The sequence below is a fragment of the Lepus europaeus genome, chromosome Y (assembly GCF_033115175.1).
Source record: "Lepus europaeus isolate LE1 chromosome Y, mLepTim1.pri, whole genome shotgun sequence".
Taxonomy (NCBI): Eukaryota; Metazoa; Chordata; class Mammalia; order Lagomorpha; family Leporidae; genus Lepus; species Lepus europaeus.
In genome coordinates this window covers 30821136-30841808 of record NC_084851.1, presented here as the reverse complement: position 1 = coordinate 30841808, position 20673 = coordinate 30821136, and the positions used below count along the sequence as shown (strand labels likewise).

Genomic DNA, 20673 nt, shown 5'->3' with positions numbered 1-20673 from the left:
GGCAGGCACCGTTGCCAGGTGTGTTTCAAAGCCATTCCTGACTAACTGATGCTCACTTGCCAGTGGCCACATTCTCGTGGCCTTCTCATTCCACTACATACTTACATGAAGTTCATAATCCAGGCTGGTCCATCCTTCATTGTTGTTGCCATTAGGGAGTAAATCAATAGATGTGAGCTCTCATTTTCCCTGTCACTTTATGTCTCCTGTCTCTGTCTCTATCTCACTGTCCCTCTTTCTAATAAATAAAATTTAAAAAAATTATGATATTCAGCACTGTGGTATGGTGGATTAAGCTACCTGCTGCAATACCAGCATCTTGTATGAGTACTGCTTCTGGTCCTGGCTGCTCCAATTTGAATTCAACTCCCTTATAATGTGCCTGGGAAAGCAGTGGAAAATGGTTCAAGTGCTTGGCTCTTTGCAACCCAGTTGGGAGACTCAGAGGGAATTTGAGGCCGCTGGCTTCTATCTCTCTTTTGCTTTCTCTCTAACTGTATATTTAAAATAAATAAATACTATTTTTTATAAATAAAAATGCATTATCAACAGACTAAGTTTTAATTTGAATCTATGTGTTTTTAACTGAGAATAATTTTACATATGAAAAGAATATTGACAACTTGGAACATTTCGTTTTCTTAAAGTTGATCTGAGAGAAAGAGCCTGAGAGCCGCAAGATGGTGGAATAGGTAGGGAGCACACTGATAGTCTGGGAAGAGACAGTACAATAAAAGTGGAGATACTGCAAGTTCAAGGAAGAGTAGGGGAAGAAACAGCAGAGGATACACTTCTGGAAGTAGTGATTCACAGTGGACCTGCATGGAGAGAGTGGGAGCTGAAGTTAGGGACACCAGCAGCAGAATCAACACATCAGTGCTGGAATGTGAGGTGAGCCGAACCTCAATAGCCCGAGACACCAGCAGGAAAGCGGAAAGAGGAAACTAGAGGGAATGAGGCTTGAAACTCTGTGGGGAAAAGTTCACCAGGCTAACTAGAAGAGATAGAGGAAAAAAAAGTGACTGATATGGACATGAGTTTCTATCTCTCGAATCACCTTTCAAAAGCGAGGAAGACAAAGAGCAGGTGCCATTTTGGACATATGTCATAAGCAGGGTGACCTCAGGTCTGCACCGACCCTGAGCCTAGCAGAAAAACCTGACTCTGAGGGGTGAAATAACAGGAGATTAGGATCTAACTTGGCAACCTCGTGGCAGACTACAGGAGAATTGGAGCCCACGCTGAGGGCAGCACAGATTCTCTGTGTGGTCCTTGGGAAAGAGCTTCTGATCTCTGGCTCTGGTGGGTATATCATTCTCCTGCTAACTACCTCCAATTATGTTCAGCTGTGTGGAATTACTTCCCTTTTGAATAAAAAAAAGAATGAAATAAAGAGAGATTTACCACGCCTAACATGGGAGTGTCACTTTTGGCACACCCTCAAACCTGAGGAACCAAACAGAGCTCTCAGGGCACACTCATCTCAAGCCTCTAAGGCTCCATTGAAAGCAGACAGTCCACTTAACCTAGAGCCATAATATAACAAAAAAAAATAGCACAGTGAAGAAACCAAATATCTCCAACATGCCAAACAACAAACGCAAAAACCAAGGTAACAAGAACAAGGAAGACATTATGATGCCCCCAAATGAAAAAGACACCACAACTCAAGATTATGAAGATGATGAGATAGAAGAAATGCAAGAAGTGGATCTCAAAAAATTGATAAGAACATTAAGAAGTTCTCAAAAACAAACTCTTGAACTACAGAAATCCTTAATGGACAAGATAGAAATTCTCTCTTAGAAAAATGAAATATTAAGGAGGAATCAAAATGAAATGAAACAACTAGTAGAACATGGAACTATGATAGTGACAAAAAACCACAATGAAATGAAGAACTCAATAGATCAAATGACAAACACATTAGAGAGCCTTAAAAACAGAATGGGTGAAGCAGAAGAGAGAATATCAGACTTAGAAGACAGAGAACAGGAAAGGAAACAGGCAAACCAAAGAAAATAAGAAGAAATCAGAAATCTAAAAAACATTGTCAGGAATCTACAGGATACTATTAAAAAACCTAACATTTGGGTTCGAGGAGTTCCTGAAGGCATGGAGAGGGAGAACGGATTAGAAGGCCTTTTTAGTGAGATACTAGCGGAAAATTTCCCAGCTTTGGAGAAGGACAGAGGCAACTTAGTACAGGAAGCTTATAGAACCCCTAATAAACATGACCAAAAGAGATCCTCACCACGGCAGGTTGTAATCAAACACACTACAGTGAAACATGAAGAAAAGATTCTAAAATGCTCAAGACAGAAACGTCAGATTACTCTCAGGGAATCTCCAATTAGACTCACAGCAGACTTCTCATCAGAATCCCTACAAGCTAGAAGGGAATGGCGAGACATAGCCCAGGTACTAAGAGAGAAAAACTGCCAGCCCAGAATATTATATCCTGCAAAGCTCTCATTTGTGAATAAAGGTGAAATAAAGACTTTTCATAGCAAACAGAAACTGAAAGAATTTTTTGCCACTCGTCCTGCTCTGCAGAAGATGCTTAAAGATGTGTTACACACAGAAACACAGAAACCTGGTCACCAATATGAAAGAAGGTAAGGCAAGGAAACCTCAGAGCAAAAGATCACAGGAAGCTCAATTTCTCTTTGACAGAATTAAAATCTGATTCTCTGTTAAAGCAATATGTTAAAGTAATCTAGTATGTTCTCTTGATGTCTGTTAAATTCTAATCATTCAAAAACAGCTGAATTTTTATTAAGAGGTATGGGTTATTTAAATATGTGCTTATTATCAAAGATTTGAATAATCACCTAATAACAATGATCAAATTTAGTCTATGTTATCTTATGATTTTACGGAATTTTATTTCGACCAGATATTTTGGATTTTGAGCCTTCTTGGTGTTCTTGACAGGCATTCAAAAATCAAAGTTTCAAACAATCTGGACTCTAAAATTTCTAGTAAGTCTTGGACTTTGGTTTTTACAGTTTGGGCCCAACTGAAAAAATCAAAGGACCTATGTCTCTCATCTTATAGAGACACCAACTAATCAGTCTATTTGGATTATATTAGAAGGACTGTCAAGATGTGACATGTTACTAAATTTTAAGTTTCTATAATGGAAAATGCTATTAATACAAATGTTTGAGAATTAAAAAGTCTAATGATCTTGTGTTACTAGACATGATAGTTATCTTAAGGAGAAAGCCCCAGAGGCCTAAAGGGTTAAATACTTGTAAAATCCTATAGGTGCTTTCAAAAATACTGTGAAGTAAGCAAGTACCTCTTGTTGTTTGATGAGTTTATAATTTTAAACATGGCAACGTAAAGTCTTTTGTCATCCACAGTTATATATGATTTGCTGCTCATAAAACTAAAGCGGTGTTGGTTCTGTGTTTAGCTGTCCTCCTATATGTTCCTATGGACTTTTTCCAGCCACTTCTATTGTATTCAGTACTTTGGGATGACTCTGTAAACAGATGAAGCCAATAATGTATTAACAGTACCAACTGAGAGAAAGTATGGTTAACTGAGATTAATAAAAACAAAAAGCAATTCAAATCAATTGGCAATCTACAAAAAGACTTAAAGATTTTAAAAGCTATTATTAAAATTGCTACATTGGTCTATTATATTATGTTATATGTGTGTACATATTGTATGTCCACATGGGAAAATTTTATTAAGAATTTTATTTTAATTGGCTTATAGATAAGATTGTCCATAAATTTAAGCTGGAAAAACTAATCAAAGATACATTTTAATTCATGTGACCTGAATCTCTGTATCATATGTTTTAAACGTGTTGGTAGAAAGAAACTAAAAACATTTTAGATGGTTGTGCTTAAGTTTACTGGTTAAACAAACTACACCATGTTAGATATTTAAGAGGCATTTCCAAATATATGATTCTTAAAATTTATAGAAGGCATTGGACCTTCTGGTAAATGTATTCTTAAGTTGTTATCTAATGGTTGAAACGGTTTGCTAAGTATTCATGTCATATGGCTATTGTCAGCAAGTGATCTAGGACTTGCTCTCTCATTTCTCTATTCTAAGCCCAACTTGTTCTTTCATTTCTCTATTCTCTTCAAGGTAGGAAACTAATTTTATTATAAAGGAATCTGTAGGATGCACAATTTAATCTTTAGACCTTATAAAAGAGATGGCTAACATTTTTCTGTAGTACTATAGCCAAAATAAAAGCTTAAATTATAATTTCTTAGCTACATTCACTTCGCCATCAGCGAAGTAAACAGTAAGTAGAAAAAAACCTCCCTTTCAGACCAAAGGGAAAGAAAGTTTTTAAGGGAGAATATAATTTTCCTCATGGGCATTGTCTACCTTAGAAAAACTACTACAGAACATACCTGTGACAATGGATTTGTAATTTAGGCCACCAAAGTTTAGAGATGGTACTTGGGCACTCCCTTGACTTGCATCCTCTGGTCTGCTTTAACACAAACCAGGAGGAAAAGAAAGCTAGGCATCAGAAGCAATGGGTGGCAGGCCTATGAATGGCTGATCTGTACAGTGATCTGTCCTCAAGGAGACCCAACAGGCCAGTCCACTGCAGTGGCTTTCAATGTGGTAAGCCTGGGCTTCAGCAGAAGTCAGCTTGTGAAGAGCCCTGGCAGCTCTGCCAAGATTTGGATCACGGGAAATCAATCTGCCCTGGAGTCAAAGGATGCCCAGGTCAGAGCCACAGATCTTATTGGCTCTAAGCTGAAAAGCCCTTCACTCAGCCCAACTTCCAAAGTGACCACCAAGTAGTGTCAGCAACATTGCAGGCAGAACTGTCAATTTCTTGTTAGAGATGCCCCCTGCCTTTACCTGGCCAGCTCTCCTCCCAGGCCAGCCAAGTAATGAAAGTCAACAGAGTGCCTTTCCCTAGGAGGTTCCCACCTCCCTTAGGATGTACCCCTGTGAAGAGATAGATAGGTCTGGGCCTCTTAACTTACAAGGCCTAAAGCCCAACAGATTATTATCAAGCCCCTTCTGTCAGGTTCTACTTGCCTCTCAATCAGAAAACTTAATTATAGCTCAGAGAGCACCTTTCTTAACTCCTCTACTAATGACTCTTTCCTTTGTTCTACATCCTGTCTAGTGCACTTGGGCCTCATTCCTTCATATTCATAACCTCTACTCTACCTCCTATGGCTCTACTCTCAATCTGTGGGTGCTGATGGTCCTCTTCCCCACTTAATGCTGTATAATTGTTCAGACCTGGTTAATGCCACTCTTAGGATCATTGGTTACTATCTTCACCCTGTCTTTTATGACCTTGTCTAAATTTGATCAGTTGGAGAACTTGGAAGGCTTCCATAGCCTTGGCAATTCATGACAACAGCCTAGGGTGGTTACTGGCGCCATAATCTATAGCGTCAATTTGTTGGTTCAACAACAGGAGTCACTGTGTACTTGCTCCTCATGTGGGATCTTTGTCCTTATAGTGCTGTACATTTTGATTTAATGGTATTGCTAATACTCAAACAGTATGTTTCACTTTGTGTTTCTATGTGGGTGCAAACTGTTGAAATCTTTACTTAATATATACTAAATTGATCTTCTCTATATAAATAGAATTGAAAATGAATCTTGATGTTAATGGAAGGGGAGAGGGAGTAGGAGAGGGGAGGGTTGTGGGTTGGAGGGAAGTTATGGGAGGGGGAAACCATTGAAATTCATAAACTGTACATTGGAAATTTATATTCATTAAATAAAAGTTAAGAAAATAAAATAAAAAATAAAATAAAATTGACCTGATTGGTGTTTTTGATCATATGACTCATGGATTTTCCTGAGAAGCTGGACCCAGTTGCACAGGACTCCAGGCCTTCTGGGAGCTCTGTCTCTGGTGGTAAATGTGGCAAGTCTGCAGAAGGCCTACTCACCTCCTTTCTCCTTTTTTTTCCCAGATGAAGGGGGTGGCAGGTATGGACAGGGGTGGCAGTGCCACATGTATTTGCCTCAACTAATTACTTATTGTGGAGAATGTGTGATGTTTATTTTTTTATTTTTTAAAGATTTATTTTATTTATTTGAAATACAGAGTTACAGAAAGAGGTAGAGACAGATAGAGAGGTCTTCCATCCAATGATTCACTCCCCAGAAAGCTGCAACAACCAGAGCTATGCTGATCTGAAGCCAGGAACCAGGAGCTTCTTCCTGGTCTCCCATGTGGGTGCAGGGGCCCAAGCACTTGGGCCATCTTCTACCACTTTCCCAGGCCACAGCAGAGAGCTGATTGGAATAGGAGCAGCCTGGACTAGAACCAGTGCCTATATGGGATGCTGGTGCTTCAGACCAGGGCTTTAATCCACTCCACCACAGCACTGGCCCCAGAATGTGTGATGCTTATTTAAAAAAAAATTCCCCCTCATTTTCACTAGTGAGGTAATGGTACAACTAGTGATATAATGAGGAGTGTACAATTTGCCTGAGTAATATTTTATTTTAATTCTGAATACTAAAGTGTCTTCCCTCTCTCCTGGGAAAGATTTCTTGATGAAAGAATTTGGGCAACTTTGAATAAGGACAAAGCTCTGCCTTGAGATGGCTGCAATTTCAGGTGATGTAACTTCCCTTTCCTGAGACTCTTTTTCCTTATCTGGGAAGTGGGAGTTTTGGCCTAGCAGATGTAATGTTCTATGTTCTGAGGATATGAAAGGGCTTTTAGATATCAAGGGGCAACATGGGTCTGTAAGTACCAGATATGGAGTGATGACACACAGTAGCTCTGTATGAATGTGCAGTGTCCTGGTCTCTCATGCCTTCCCACCTCATACATCACCCGCTCTAGCATAATACACAGCAGATATTCAGTGATAGCAAGAGGGAGCCATGAGTGGACAAGCAGTGCCCTGTCACTCATGACTGTCTCCCCTTTACATGTCACCCATTCTAACATAACTCATACAATGCCATCATGGACAGGGGCATCAGAAGGTGTTTGATGCTGTGGTACAGGCATGGCCCACATGACTCTGATGAGTACTCAGAAAACTCAGGTAACATTGGATCATGTGTGCAGAGCCAAACTGTGTGTTCAGTGGTCTGCAAATGATCTCTCTGTGTACCCTGCTGGTACCTGAACTCCTATTACTGTCAAACAGTTTTTTTTTCTACTATGGAATGCAAAATTCAAGTAGACAATCTAATAATTATTTACACCATTGCTTTGAGATAGAATTAAATTCATGGATGGTTGAGGACATTGTACCCCTTAGGGATCTGGTTGATCTATTCCCAGTGTGATCCCACTTTTCAAATCAGTTCAAGGCAAAATGGTACAGCAAAGAACACTGGATAGAATATAACCTTAGGGGTCTTGGAAATTGAAATTCAGTCTTGTCTTTGCCATGCCATAGCTCGTGGTCTGAGGAGGGGGTTTGAGCCCTCTGGGAGACTCCCTGTTTTCACAGCTGGTTGGTTGAGAGGTTTTGGGGTGAAATACCTGGAGTATGGTAGGCAATTTACAAAGAGCAGTTCCAACCGTTTTCAACCACGGTACTATAACTGTTTGCTTGAATGTGAGAGAAACATTATATTTGACTGCTTGGACATTTACTTTACACTTCTCCACTCAGAGCCCCTCACCCTATGCAAGATCAACAAAAGCAAGTTTTTCCATGAGTATGGCAGAATTCAGAGGACTGATAAGAAAATGCCCAGAGGCTGCTTTATGACAGCTCATAGCAGAGACATGGGGAGCAAGAAAGGCTGCCTTTGTCCTGACCCAAAATGTCCAAAGTCTGAAAGTGCTATGGTGGGCCCAGCATTGTGGCATAGTATGTTAAGCTATTACCTGTGGAACTAGCATCCGAAATGAGCACACTTTTGTGCCCAGATTGGTTCAGTTCCATGCTATTGTGAGTGTGAAAGCAGTGTAAAGATGGCCTGAATACTTGGGCTCCTACCACCCATGTGGGATTCCTCACTTGGGATAACATGGGCATTTGGGGTTGACTTTGCTGTGTTCACATTTCAGTTTTTATGATTTTTCCCTTTTGCTGCTATTTTCTTGGTTTGCTATGTGGCCTCTTCTTGCTGGGAGAGGCTTGAGGAGAAGTTAGGGAAGATGCCTGGGCTGACAGCTTCCATGTGCATTCCATCAGGGATGTTTAGGGTGTCATTTCCTGTCAGCCTTTTGCTACCATTGTGGTCAGTCATTGGCTCCTAGGCAGTGAAGTTTCTGGAGGAGCCCTTACCTGTGACCCATTGGGTATCAGCAGATAAGAATGGGCATTGATTTAAGTGAAAGAATCAACTTAATGGCACTGAAATTACAACACTATTTTCCCAAAGCACACCATCTGGATGCCACTGGACTAGTTAGAAAAGTAGCACCCAGCCCCAGCCCACACAGAAATTCTGATATCTTCCCATGCAATCTTAAAAATGTATATCCTGGGGCTGGTATTGTGGCTTAGTGGGTAAAGCTGTCACCTGCAACACAGACAGTCCATATGGGCATCTGTTTGAGGCAGGGTTGTTCCACTTCTGATCCAGCTACCTGCTAATGTGCCTGGGAAAGCAGAAAGGATGGCCCAAGTGCTTGGGCCCATTCACACAGGTGGGAGATCAAGAAGAAACTCCTGGATCCTGACTTCAGCCTGGCCCAGCCCTGGCCTTTTGGGGAGTGGACCATGGGATGGAAACATTCTCTCTCTCCCTCTCTCTCTCTGTTTGTCTCTGTAACTTGACCTTTCAAATAAATAAATCTTTTAAAAATGTATATCCTTTGTGTCAAAGTACCACTGGTTTGTCTATTCTATTTGAGTTTAAAGGAGACAGTTGACTCAGATCAGTAAGACTGAAGCTTCCCCAACATACTACAAAATATCAAGTCTGAAATAATCATTTCAAGTTTCCCAGAGTACACTCAGAATGGACAAACAAAAGATACAAAATCAGACTTCCCTTGTGCTTAGCTTTGATTCATTCATACCATCAGGTTCATCATATTTGAAAATTGTGTTTTCTTATGCAATTAGACCATTCAAGGGAATGAGGCATGTGTGTGTGTGTGTGTGTGTGTGTGTGATCCACAAGGCCCACTGAGGTAGGTCCCTAGGGAGGTAAGGTTGGGAGGAGCCAGAGCCCTGGAATTCTGTGAGGCTTGCCAATGAGGAAGGCAATATAGATCCAATACAGATGCTGAGAGTGAGTAGCCAGTGAGTGAGGAGGAAGGAGCTGGTACACCTTCCTGAGTCCTATGAAGAAAGATTTCCAAAGCAGAGGGACTAATCAGCTGGTTCCCATTAGCACTGATCACTCTAGATTTACACACCTGGCTCCCCTAGAGATGGGAAGCTTCAAGGGAGCAGGGAGCATGTGACAATCACCACTGTTGCTGGTACTGAGGGAAACATCCACATTGCATTAAATGCTTGATAAATAACTGCTTGGAATATGGGTGGATGCATGGATGGAGGGAGGGAGTGAGAGATGGATGCATGGATGGATGAATGGGTGGGTGGATGGATGGATCAAGAGGTGGATAGAGGGGTAGGTGAATGGGAGGATGGGTGGATGGGAGGATGGATGGATGGATGGATGGATGAAAGAACACACAGACAGATGGATGAACCAATGGATGAACTGATGGCTGAAGAGATAAATGAATGGCACAACCTATATACAACTACACGTGATCCATGTATGTCATTGCACATCTGTCCCATTCAAAGGTGTTGATCCTTGTGTTTTCCTTACCTGCTTAACAGTGGGGATAATATCATCCTCATTCTTTTCTGAGGTCCCCTTGATCCCTTTGAGAGTACTGAGCATGCTGTGACCTCAGTTATTGTGTAACATTGCCTGATTCATGATCTCTCTTCAACCAACAGCTCTACATTCAGCCCATGATGAGGGCTGGCCTGAATTATGAATGTTACCTATTTGGGTTGTCCTTTTCTTCAGACATATTGGTGGTAGGTTCTACAGTGATGTAGGCCATCCATGTCATCTTTGACTGAGCTTGGAAGAGGTTGGGTTTGGGGGGCAAGTCTCTGCGCAGGTGAGTGACTCCTGCATTGAGCCCTTACAAGAGAACTTGATGTGAATGCACTAGCTTGGGAGTGATCCTCAATTTTAAATTAGCAAAAATTGTGTGAATCATGAGGTAGTGTGACACTTTAATCATGTATACAATGTGCACTGATCAACCCATGGTTATCAACATTTTCCCTTCCTTGGCATTTTTGTGATTGGAACCTTGGAGCTACTTTCTTGTATTTGCTCACAAAATATCTACTAGGTTATCATTACCCTTCTGTGCTATGTGACATTAGGAACTCAACCTTTCTAATTCTGATCTGCCTTCCATTATTCAACCTCCCACAATCTTGTTAAGACACACTGGCATTTCTGAAAAGTAAAAGAAAACTTTGGAAAAGGGAAGAAAAGCAACACCAAAAGGACAATTTATATCTGGAATGTGAAGGTACTGCTATGAGTTCATGGAAAATGAATTGTGAAATGTGTTTTCCACAAATTTATTTGAGGATCCCTTGTATGCATGGGTTTCAAATTTTTGGCACAATAAATCTGTCATTAAATTCTACTTTCCATGAGCTTTTAAAAAGTACTTTTGTATTAGGTCAATTCATAGTCTCTGAAAATAAAATCTTCAAAACCACCACAAATAGAAGATATGCAGTGATGCACATTCTTAAATACCAATGCAGACATATTTGGCTTTATATTGCTGAACAGATTTGGAATCCTGAACATCTGCCTTGGTTTTCCTCTTTGTGCTGTGTCAGTGTTATCTCCAGATGTAGTGCAGCTCTTCCTACCTGTTAGGGTGTCACTGTAGGACTCTGTGACCAGAAATTCTGCTCTATTGCCGGATTGTGTATGTGTTATTTTGAACTGATAGAATCTGAAAATTAAAGCAATTTTGCCACAACTTATATTTCCTCATTAAATACTATGAAGGTAGCTATTACCATGGCAACAGTTGTTATGGCATCCACTCAGCACTTTGCTAATAGAAGACCCAGATATTTCCTGCTTCTCATCGTGAATTCTTTGTGAGGTACTCTTATATAAGCATCTTTTTTTTGACAGGCAGAGTTAGACAGTGAGAGAGAGAGAGAAACAGAGAGAAAAGTCTTTCTTCCATTGGTTCACCCCTCAAATGGCCACTCCCGCCAGCATGCTGTGCCTGATGCACCACACCAATCCAAAGCCAGAAGCCAGGTGCTTCCTCCTGGTCTCCCATGCAGGTGCAGCTCCCAAGTACTTGGGCCATCCTCCACTGCCTTCCCGGGCCACAGCAGAGAGCTGGACTGGAAGAGGAGCAATCGGGACAGAATCCAGTGCCCCAACCAGGACTACAACCTGGGGTGCCAGCACCGCAGGTGGAGGATTAGCCTAGTGAGCTGTGGCGCCAGCCTATGTAAGTATCTTGTTGCCTTTTTTTAAAGATTCATTTTATTTATTTGAAAGAGTTGCAGAGAGAAAGGTCTTCCATTTTCTGGTTCATTCCCCAGATGGCCACAATGGCCAGAGCTGCACCTATCTGAAGCCAGGAGCCAGGAGCTTTCTCTGGGTCTCCCATGTGAATGCAGGGGCCCAAGGACTTGGGCCATCATCTGCTGATATCCGATGCAATAGCAGAGAGCTGGTTCAGAAGAGGAGTAGCCAGGATTGGAACTGGCACCCATATGGGATGCCAGCACTTCAGGCCAGGGCTTTAACATGCTGTGCCACAGTACCAACCCCTCTTGTTGCCATTTAAAAAATATACCTAATGTTTAGGTGCTTAAACATTTGATGTTGCCAGCTCTTGGAACAGATACCGATATATAACTCCTCTTTAGTGCAAATTATTTTCCATTAGAGTAGTTACTTTCCTCAAGACTGCAATTGGAGGAACCAGCCAGTGCTCTGTAGCACTTGATAAATGGAGTAGATACCTGCTTTCCTCCTTTTCAAAAGTGTGTGTTTCTAATCATAAGGTGTTTTAAGTAACAATAAAATGTTTTAGATTATAGAAAATAATATACAATTGTTCCTCAATATATGTGGGGTTCATTCCAAATGCTCGCTAGATATACAAATCTACACATACTCAAGTTCTTTATATAAAATAGCACATCATTTTCATTTGACTTACCTGCATCCTCTCTATGCTTATATTCACCTCTATATAATATTTAACACTGACTAAAATATAAATGCTATGAAAATAGTTCTTTTACTGTATTGTCTAGGTCGAAGTGCCAAGAAAAAGACCTGTACATATCAGTACAGACAATTTTTTATTATATCATCAATTGATTGAATGCACAGGTGTGGAACCACAGATATAGGGGGGCAACCATACAAACCATAGCACATTTAAGGGACTCCCAGATTTAACAAATGCTAAGATGTTCTGTTTTGTTTAGGTTATTTACTTATTTGAAAGGCAGAATTGAGAGAGAAAGAAAGAGATTTTTCATCTACTGGTTCACTCCTCAATTGGTCACAATAGCTAGAGCTGGGCCAATCCAAAGCCATGAGCCAGGTGTTTCTTCCGGGTCTCCCAAATATGGTGCAGTGGCTCAAGTACTTGGACCATCTGCTGCTGCTCTCTCAGGTGCATTAGTGCAGAGCTAGATTGGAAGTGGAGCTGCTGGGACTTGATCTAGAGCCCATTGTGGATGCTGGCACCACAGGTGGTAGCCTTACCTGCTACACCACAGAGCTGGCACCAGAATGTTTTCATATTCAATCAAAAATTTCTCAGGGACTTGTGGTGTATCAGGTAAGAGCTACCAGCTGCTATGCCAGCATCCCATATAGATGCTGTTTTTGCATCCCAGCTGCTCTACTTTAGGCCCAATAAATCCAGCTCCTTGCTGATGGCCTGGGGAAAGCAGGTTAATATGGTCCAAGTGTTTGGGTACCTGCCACCCATATGGGAAACCTGGATGAAGCTCCTAGTTCCTGACTTCAGTCTGGCTCAGTCTAGGCTGTGATGGCCATCTGTAAAGTGAACCAGAAGATGAACACTTTCTCTCTCTCTCTCTCTCTCTCTCTCTCTCTCTCTCTCTCTCTCTCTCTCTCTCTCACACACACACACACACACACACAACACACACACACAGAGACATACACTTTCACATTTGTAAATCAATCTTTAAAAAATAAAAAGAAAAATAATACTTTCTCATGGAAATAAAAATTAAACATAACTAAAGCTTTATCTTGGGCTGGCATTCTGGCACAGCAGGTTAAAATTTTGCTTGCAACACAGCATCCCATGTGATCAACACTCAACTTCTGCAACAGATTCTCTCTCTCTCTCTCTCTCTCTCTCTCTCTCTCTCTGTCTCTCTCTCTCTCTCCTTATATCCCTCCCTCCCTCCCTCCTTCCCTCCCTCCCTCTCTGTATCTCTCCCCATTTCAAAGAAATAACTCTGAAAAAAATAACACAAGCCTACCATCCCCTTCCCCAAAGTTACACTTTATCCTGAAATGGACTTATATTCTCTTAATTACTGAGCCTGTTTAATGTTACAAATTGGTGTAAGTACCTTGTATTAGTTATCCATTGCTGTGTAACAATCTTCCCATAGCATAGCTATGCAGTTTCTGAGGGTCAAGGATGGATAAATAGCTGAGATGGCTGACTCTGGCCCTAGGTCCACAGGGGTCACATCTAGTCACTAACTTGGTGGTTGGCAGAAACACTCCATTACTCATCATGTGGACATCAGCACAACTTTCCGACCAAGACAGGATAATTGGTAATCCCATAGCAAATCATCTGAGAGGTAGTGCAACTGAGCACCCAAGACAGAAGCTACCATGTTTTTATAACCAAATATTCAATGACCATGGCTCTATTCTGTTGGTTCCACCAGGCAACTTTGGTGTGTGTAGGAAAAGATTAGAGAGGACACCAGCAAGGAGGGTTCTTTGGGTGTCACTATTGTGCTTCCTATTGTACCTTTACAATAGTACATTGAAGGGCTGGTATATAGTTTGGATTTCTTCATTTTTTTTTCAGTTAATAAGAATACCATGGCACTTTGTTAGTCTTTTCTCAGCTTGTTAGAAATACATTTTGTAAACTTTCCATGTTGCTACAAAGAGAGTATTCTTTGTTTTTACTGCTGTATTCATATCCAATAGTATGAATAGATCTGTATTCTGTTACCTAATCTCTGTTGATTGACTTTGGAGTGATTTCTAATTTTTGTAGTTACAGATAGCACAAAAATAATAGTTTTTTTGTCATAAATGGAATCTTATGGAATTAGAATTGCTAAGTGCTTTGGTATGCCAGTTTTCAGCATTCCTGAGACTGTCAAATTTGTTTTCAGAATAGCCAGTTCACCAGAATCATATAGGAATTTCAATCTCCTTGAACTACTACCATGTTATTTTTTTCCTTTTCTTGGCCAATCTGTGTGTGATAGTGTCAAATTTCTATTGATACTACCATAATCACATAACTTGAGATATATTTATGGGATTTTGAGCTTGTTTTCTGAGGGTGAGTTTCTCTGCTATCATCTCATGTAATTTTTTTCTACTTTTCCACTGATGTTTATTAGTTCCTATAGATATTAATTTTTCTAAGTTATATCTTCTAGTCCTGATTTTTCTTTTTACCTGTTTTGGTATTTTTATTTACTATTTTTTCAATTTAGTGAAATCAAATTCATCTTTTTTCAACATTCTTTTTTAAAATTTATTTATTTTTTTGAAAGAGTTACAGAAAGAGAGAGGAAGAGAGAGAGAAAGGGAGGTCTTCCATCATCTGGTTCACTCTCCAATTGGCCTCAACAGCCAGAGCTGCACCAATCCAAAACCAGAAGCCAGGGGTTTCTTCCAGGTCTCGCATGTGGGTACAGGGGCCCAAGGACTTGGACCATCCTCCATTGTTTCCTAGGACATAGCAGAAAGCAGGATCAGAAGTCGAGCAGCTGTGACTCAAACTGGTGACTGTATGGGATGCTGACAATGCAGGTGGTAGATTTGCTTGCTATGCCACAGCACCAACCCCATGACTTATATTCTGTGCCTTAAGAAGTTCTGTCTTAATCTGAGAAAATATACTTTTTTATTTTTATACATATCATATGTTTTTTTCTTGTTTTCTCCTAAAATGTCAAGAATATATTTTTATAAGAATAGTTGATTTTTGACAATATTTGTTGAGTATATAATGTTTTCCATCTGATTTTCCAATATTTTTAGAAAAGTTTAGTATACAGAAAGAAACAAAATCATACAGTGATGTTCTACATACCTGCAATCTAGAATTAGTAATTTATATCATGTTGCTGTGCACCAGTGGATGTGCAAGTGCATATGTAAATTTTGTTGAACTCATTTCAGGCAAGTTGCAGATATTATGACATTTCAGTCCTCAAAATTTCATTATGCAACTTAAAATATAGACAGTCTCCTACATAAATGCAATACCATTGTTACAGCTAAACAACTAGTAATAATTGCCAAATATGCTATTATATCTAAACTATCTTTTAGATCTTTCCAGTTGTTTAAAAGATGATGTTTTAGACGTTTGTTTAAAGTGCAGAAAACAATACCTTTGTAGAATCTATTGTATTCAGTTTTGTCTGAATATTTCCTAATGGTTTCATTTAACTTATTTAATCTCATCTTTCTTGTAAGCTTGAAATTAAATCTGTAAACTTAGATTCAAGCAAAATATAATTTGGCACTATCCTCACTGAAATATTAATAACTTCTTTATAATGTACCAAGTCCCTCTTTGTACCTGGGCTGTGGCTCAATAGGCTAATCCTTCTCCTTGTGGCGCTGGCACACTGGGTTCTAGTCCCAGTTGGGACACTGGATTATATCACTGGGGGTGTAGCTCAGTAGTAGAGCACATGCTTAGCATGCACGAGGCCCTGGGTTCAATCCCCAGCACCTCCAGGCCTCTCCATGAGCTTGGCTTGTTCTAAAATCACAGACTATTAAGTGTTTTTTTTTTTGTTTTGTTTTGTTCTAGTACTATTGGTTGAACTCTGTAATTAACACACAATTATTCTTAAGTGTTTAAATTTTAACTGAAAAGTGATCCCTGTTAACTATAACAGTAGGAATAAAAGAGGGAGGAGATGTACAATTTGAGACATGCTCAATCGGACTTGCCCTAAATGGTGGACTTACAATTGTGCCAGGGGATTCCAATATTTATCAATATCCTATTCTGCCTTAAGAAAGAGTTCTTATTCCCTGAAATATACCACAGGGCTCAAGTTTTTGAGTGATAATAGAACAAGGTTTGTAGGGCTGTACACCTCTCCTTATTCTTTCCATCCTGGAGTTTTGCACATTTGTTTGGCTTGTCAAGATCTTTAGAAAATCTTTTTGAGATTAAGAATTACATTAGGCCGGCGCCGCGGCTCAATAGGCTAATCCTCCACCTTGCAGCGCCGGCACACGGGGTTCTAGTCCCGGTCGGGGAGCTGGATTCTGTCCTGGTTGTCCCTCTTCCAGGCCAGCTCTCTGCTGTGGCCAGGGAGTGCAGTGGAGGATGGCCCAAGTGCTTGGGCCCTGCACCCAATGGGAGACCAGGAGAAGCACCTGGCTCCTGGCTTCAGATCAATGTGGTCTGCTGGCTGCTGCGCGCCAGCCATGACAGCCCTTGGAGGGTGAACCAATGGCAAAGGAAGACCTTTCACTCTGTCTCTCTCTCTCACTATCCACTCTGCCTGTCAAAATAAATAAGTAAGTAAGTAAGTAAATAAATAAATAAATAAAAGAACTACATTAAATTTATAGATTATAGATTAATTGATTGCTAAATTGTGTCTTCCTCATGAATGGTGCCCCCTCTCTGAGACAATCATATCATTACCTAAATCACTTCCCCATTATTTTTGGACCCATGGTTTATAATACAGATGTTCCTTAGTTTTCTTAACTGGTTCCTTATTCCAAATTTTATTTTTGTAACAATACATGCTGTAATAGATATCAGTGAAATACGTTCATTTACATAGGTGAAGGTAAACCTCTAGATTAAACTACTACAACTAGAATTACTGAATTAAAGACTATAAGAACTCATAATTTTGATAAATACTGTCTTATTTTTTAAAAAGATGTATTTATTTATTTGAGTAGCAGAGTTACAGAAGGGAAGGTGAGACACAAAGGGAAGCCCTCCATCTGCTGCTTCACTCCCCAAATGAAGCAACAACCAGAGCAGGGCTGAACTGAAGCCAGGAACCTGGAGCATCTTCTGAGTCTCCCACATGTGTAAAGGGGCTCAAGCACTTCCACCATCTTCCACTGCTTTCCCAGGCCATAAGCAGACAGGTGGATCAGAAGAAGAGCATCTGGGTCATGAACTAGTGCCCATATGGGATGCTGACACCTCAAGTGGAGGTTTAGCCTATTATGCCACAGCACTGGCCCCATCTTATTGCCTTTTGTAGATGTCATGATCATTGGATCTGGGTCCAATTCTCTGGTAATATATGTGATGGTTTGTTTTTCCAGTAAGCCTGGCCAATATAGCCTTCTCATACTTTTAGGAATCTTGCCAATCTGATAGGTAAAATGATGATTTCAGGGTTGTTTTTGTTAATTTATGCCAATGAGGTTGCATTTCTATTCATATACATAAACTCACTTGTCCTTTTTTAAGAACAATCCATACATATTTTTGTCCATTTTTTGTTTAGTTATTAGGTTTTGTTCTATTGATTTGTAGAAGTTCATTATGCAATGGAGTAATTACCTAAAGTAAAAACACATTACCTAAAGTAAAAACCCTATGATTCATATCTTATAATTTTTTAAAGTTTTATTTATATATTTGAAAGATAGAGTTACAGTCAGAGAAAGGGAGAGACAGAGAGGAAGGTCTTCCTTCTTTTGGTTCAGTCCCAAATAGCCACATAGGCTGGAGCTGGGATGATATGAAGTCTGGGTCCAGGAGCTTCTCCTGGGTCTTCCATGTGGGTACAGAGGCCCATGAACTTAGGTCATCTACTACTTTTCTGGGCATAGCAGAGAGCTGGATTGCAAGATAAAAAACTGGGACACAAAGTGGCACCCATATGGGATGCTGGCACCCTAGGAGGAAGTTTATCTCATTATGCCACAATGCCAGCCCCCATACCTCAGAAATTTTTAAAACATTTCTTATAATGCATTTTGTGTTAATATGTTTACTTCTGTGTATTTAAATATTTCAGTTTTGGCTTTGAGTTTCTTGGGCTTACTGCCACATTTTAAATGGATTTGTCTTACTGAAATATAATATTTAGTGATTTATTCAAGTTCTTCTATGTTTGGTTACCTTGCCTGGATGTGTGCATTAACACTCCCCTCTCCCCCAGTGACAACCTCATTTCCCATAAGATTTATTGTAATCTATCTTCATCAATCTGAAATCCCACCAATATTCACACCAAATTCTAGTACACACTTGGGGGAATTTTATTCATTTGTGTATTTTCTATTAATTTCAATGATACATCTTATAGCGTTACTTCACATTCATTGTTTTTTTCAAAAATATCAGCTCTACATTCTTAATTTTTCTTTTCCATTATGAATGCTTACTTCAGCTTGTTTAGTCCTTTAAACATCTTCTTGTTATATTAATGAGTTTGTAATAATTCTATGCAGAGCTATGGTATGAATTTTTTAAAGATTTATTTATTTATTTTAAAGAGTTACACAGAAAGAGAAGGAGAGTGAGAGAGAGAGAGAGAGAGAGGGAGAGAGAGAGAGAGAGAGAGAGAGGTCTTCCATCAATTGGCTCATTTCTCAACTGGCTAGAATGGCTGGAGCTGGACTGATCCAAAGACAGGATCCATGAGCTTCTTATAGATATCCCACATGGGTGCAGGGGCCCAAGGACTTGGGCCATCTTCCACTGCTTCCCCAGGCTATAGCAAAGAGCTGGATCTGGAGTGGAGCAGCCAGTACACAAACTGGTGCCCATAGGGGATGCCGGCACTGCAGGTGGCAGGTTAATCTGCTATTCCACAGCATTGGCCCCATTAAAAATATTTATTAAAAGGAATAGGGAGTGAGATTACTGCTCTAGTCTAAGGGAAGACAGTTGAAAAATAGTAAAGAGAGTGCAATCTCAGGTAAGAGACTTTGAACCAAATTAGAGGGACACTGTGGACCTCTGTGGAGTGTGTGGATGCACATGAATCGTGAATCCAGCAGCCAAGAGCCTCAGCATCAGTTTGGAGAGTGAGGCAAGACCAGACTGCAGCAGCCCAAGCCATTGGCAATAAAGCTGTGGGAAGAGCCTGGTCTGATCTGGGTTGGAGCCCTGTGGGGTACAGTGTACCTTCCAACCTGGAGGGGAAAAATGACCACATTTGTCTTGCTCTGTCCACTAGGCACTGGCATCCTGTAACTAGCTGAGAAAGAGCAGGCACCATTTTGGGCATATGTAATGGCTGTACCAGCTTGTGTCTGTGTGCCCAGCAACCAGCTAAGAGGAATCACTTAAGTCTACTGGGAGAATTGACAGGGTGCTGGTGTTCATAACTGTTTTCTGGGGCTGTGAAAACATTGTGGCTGCATTGGAGGGCACAGAGTGTGGCTTGGTCTTTGGGCAGTCATTGTAGATGGCTCCACATGCTCTTGGCTCCCTGATTCTCTGGTGAGGGTCACTGCTGCAGGATCCATGATCACACCAAGGACTGTACAGATCCTTTGTACTGTTCTTACAACAGCATAGATGAATAGTGTAGCAACTGTGGCTAGCACCTAAGCATTGGTCTCTTTGGAGGAGAGGAGGTGAGCATGAACTACACTAATAGAGCTGATCAAACCTCCCCTCTGATAAAAAAAAAGATATTTAACACAGACAAATTGGGTGTCAATGTGGACACTTCCTTCAACTTGGAGCACTAAACAGAACTATCTCTGGATATTCACCAAAAGAGCAGATACTGCACTAAGCCACAGAGACATATTCCAAGATAAAATCCATCACAGGGACAAATAACTAATAAATATCACGTATCTCCAAAATTGCCTAAAAAATGTAACAATTCAGGAAACAAGAATAGGGAAGACAACATCTTGCCCACAAAAGAACACAACACTTCAATACCAGAATATGAAGATGAAGAGATTGAAGAAATGCCTGAAATGGAATTCAAAACATTGATTGTAGGATTACTTAGAAGTAATCAGAAGTAAATCCATGAATTAAAGAAATCCATATATGACATGAATATTTTCTGATGACATTGATATTATAAGAGAAATAAAAATGACATATTAGAAATAAAGAATCAATAGTTCAAATTAAAAACATGGTAGGAAGCCTTAACAACAGATTCAGTGAGGCAGAAGAAATAACACACATGTTAGATGACAACTCAATGGATTTTTATAGTAAGACGAAAAATAGAGAAGAAAATAAATTAGAAAAATTAAAAAAAAACAGTGTGGAGTTTTATGAGATTCTATGAAATGACCCAATATACAGCTCTTAAGTATTCCTGAAGCAGTGGAAAGAGAATGGATTTAGAAGGCATTTTTAGAGAAATAATTACAGAAAACTTCCCTAATTTGGAGAAAGAAAGTAGCATCAAGTATGTGAAGCACATAAAGCTTCTAATAGACAAAAGAAGAAAAGATCTTCATGACACATTGTAGTAAAACTCTCCACAGTAAAAC

At 40.1% G+C, this 20673-nt stretch overlaps 1 non-coding gene and 1 pseudogene across 1 annotated transcript; both read left to right on the top strand.

The window, feature by feature from the left end:
* LOC133754209 (nuclear receptor subfamily 2 group C member 2-like) overlaps positions 1-20673 on the top strand; it is an 860911-nt pseudogene that overhangs the window by 11842 nt on the left and 828396 nt on the right.
* TRNAA-AGC (transfer RNA alanine (anticodon AGC)) lies at positions 15865-15936 on the top strand. The gene has a single exon. It is a non-coding gene; the product is annotated as a tRNA-Ala (tRNA).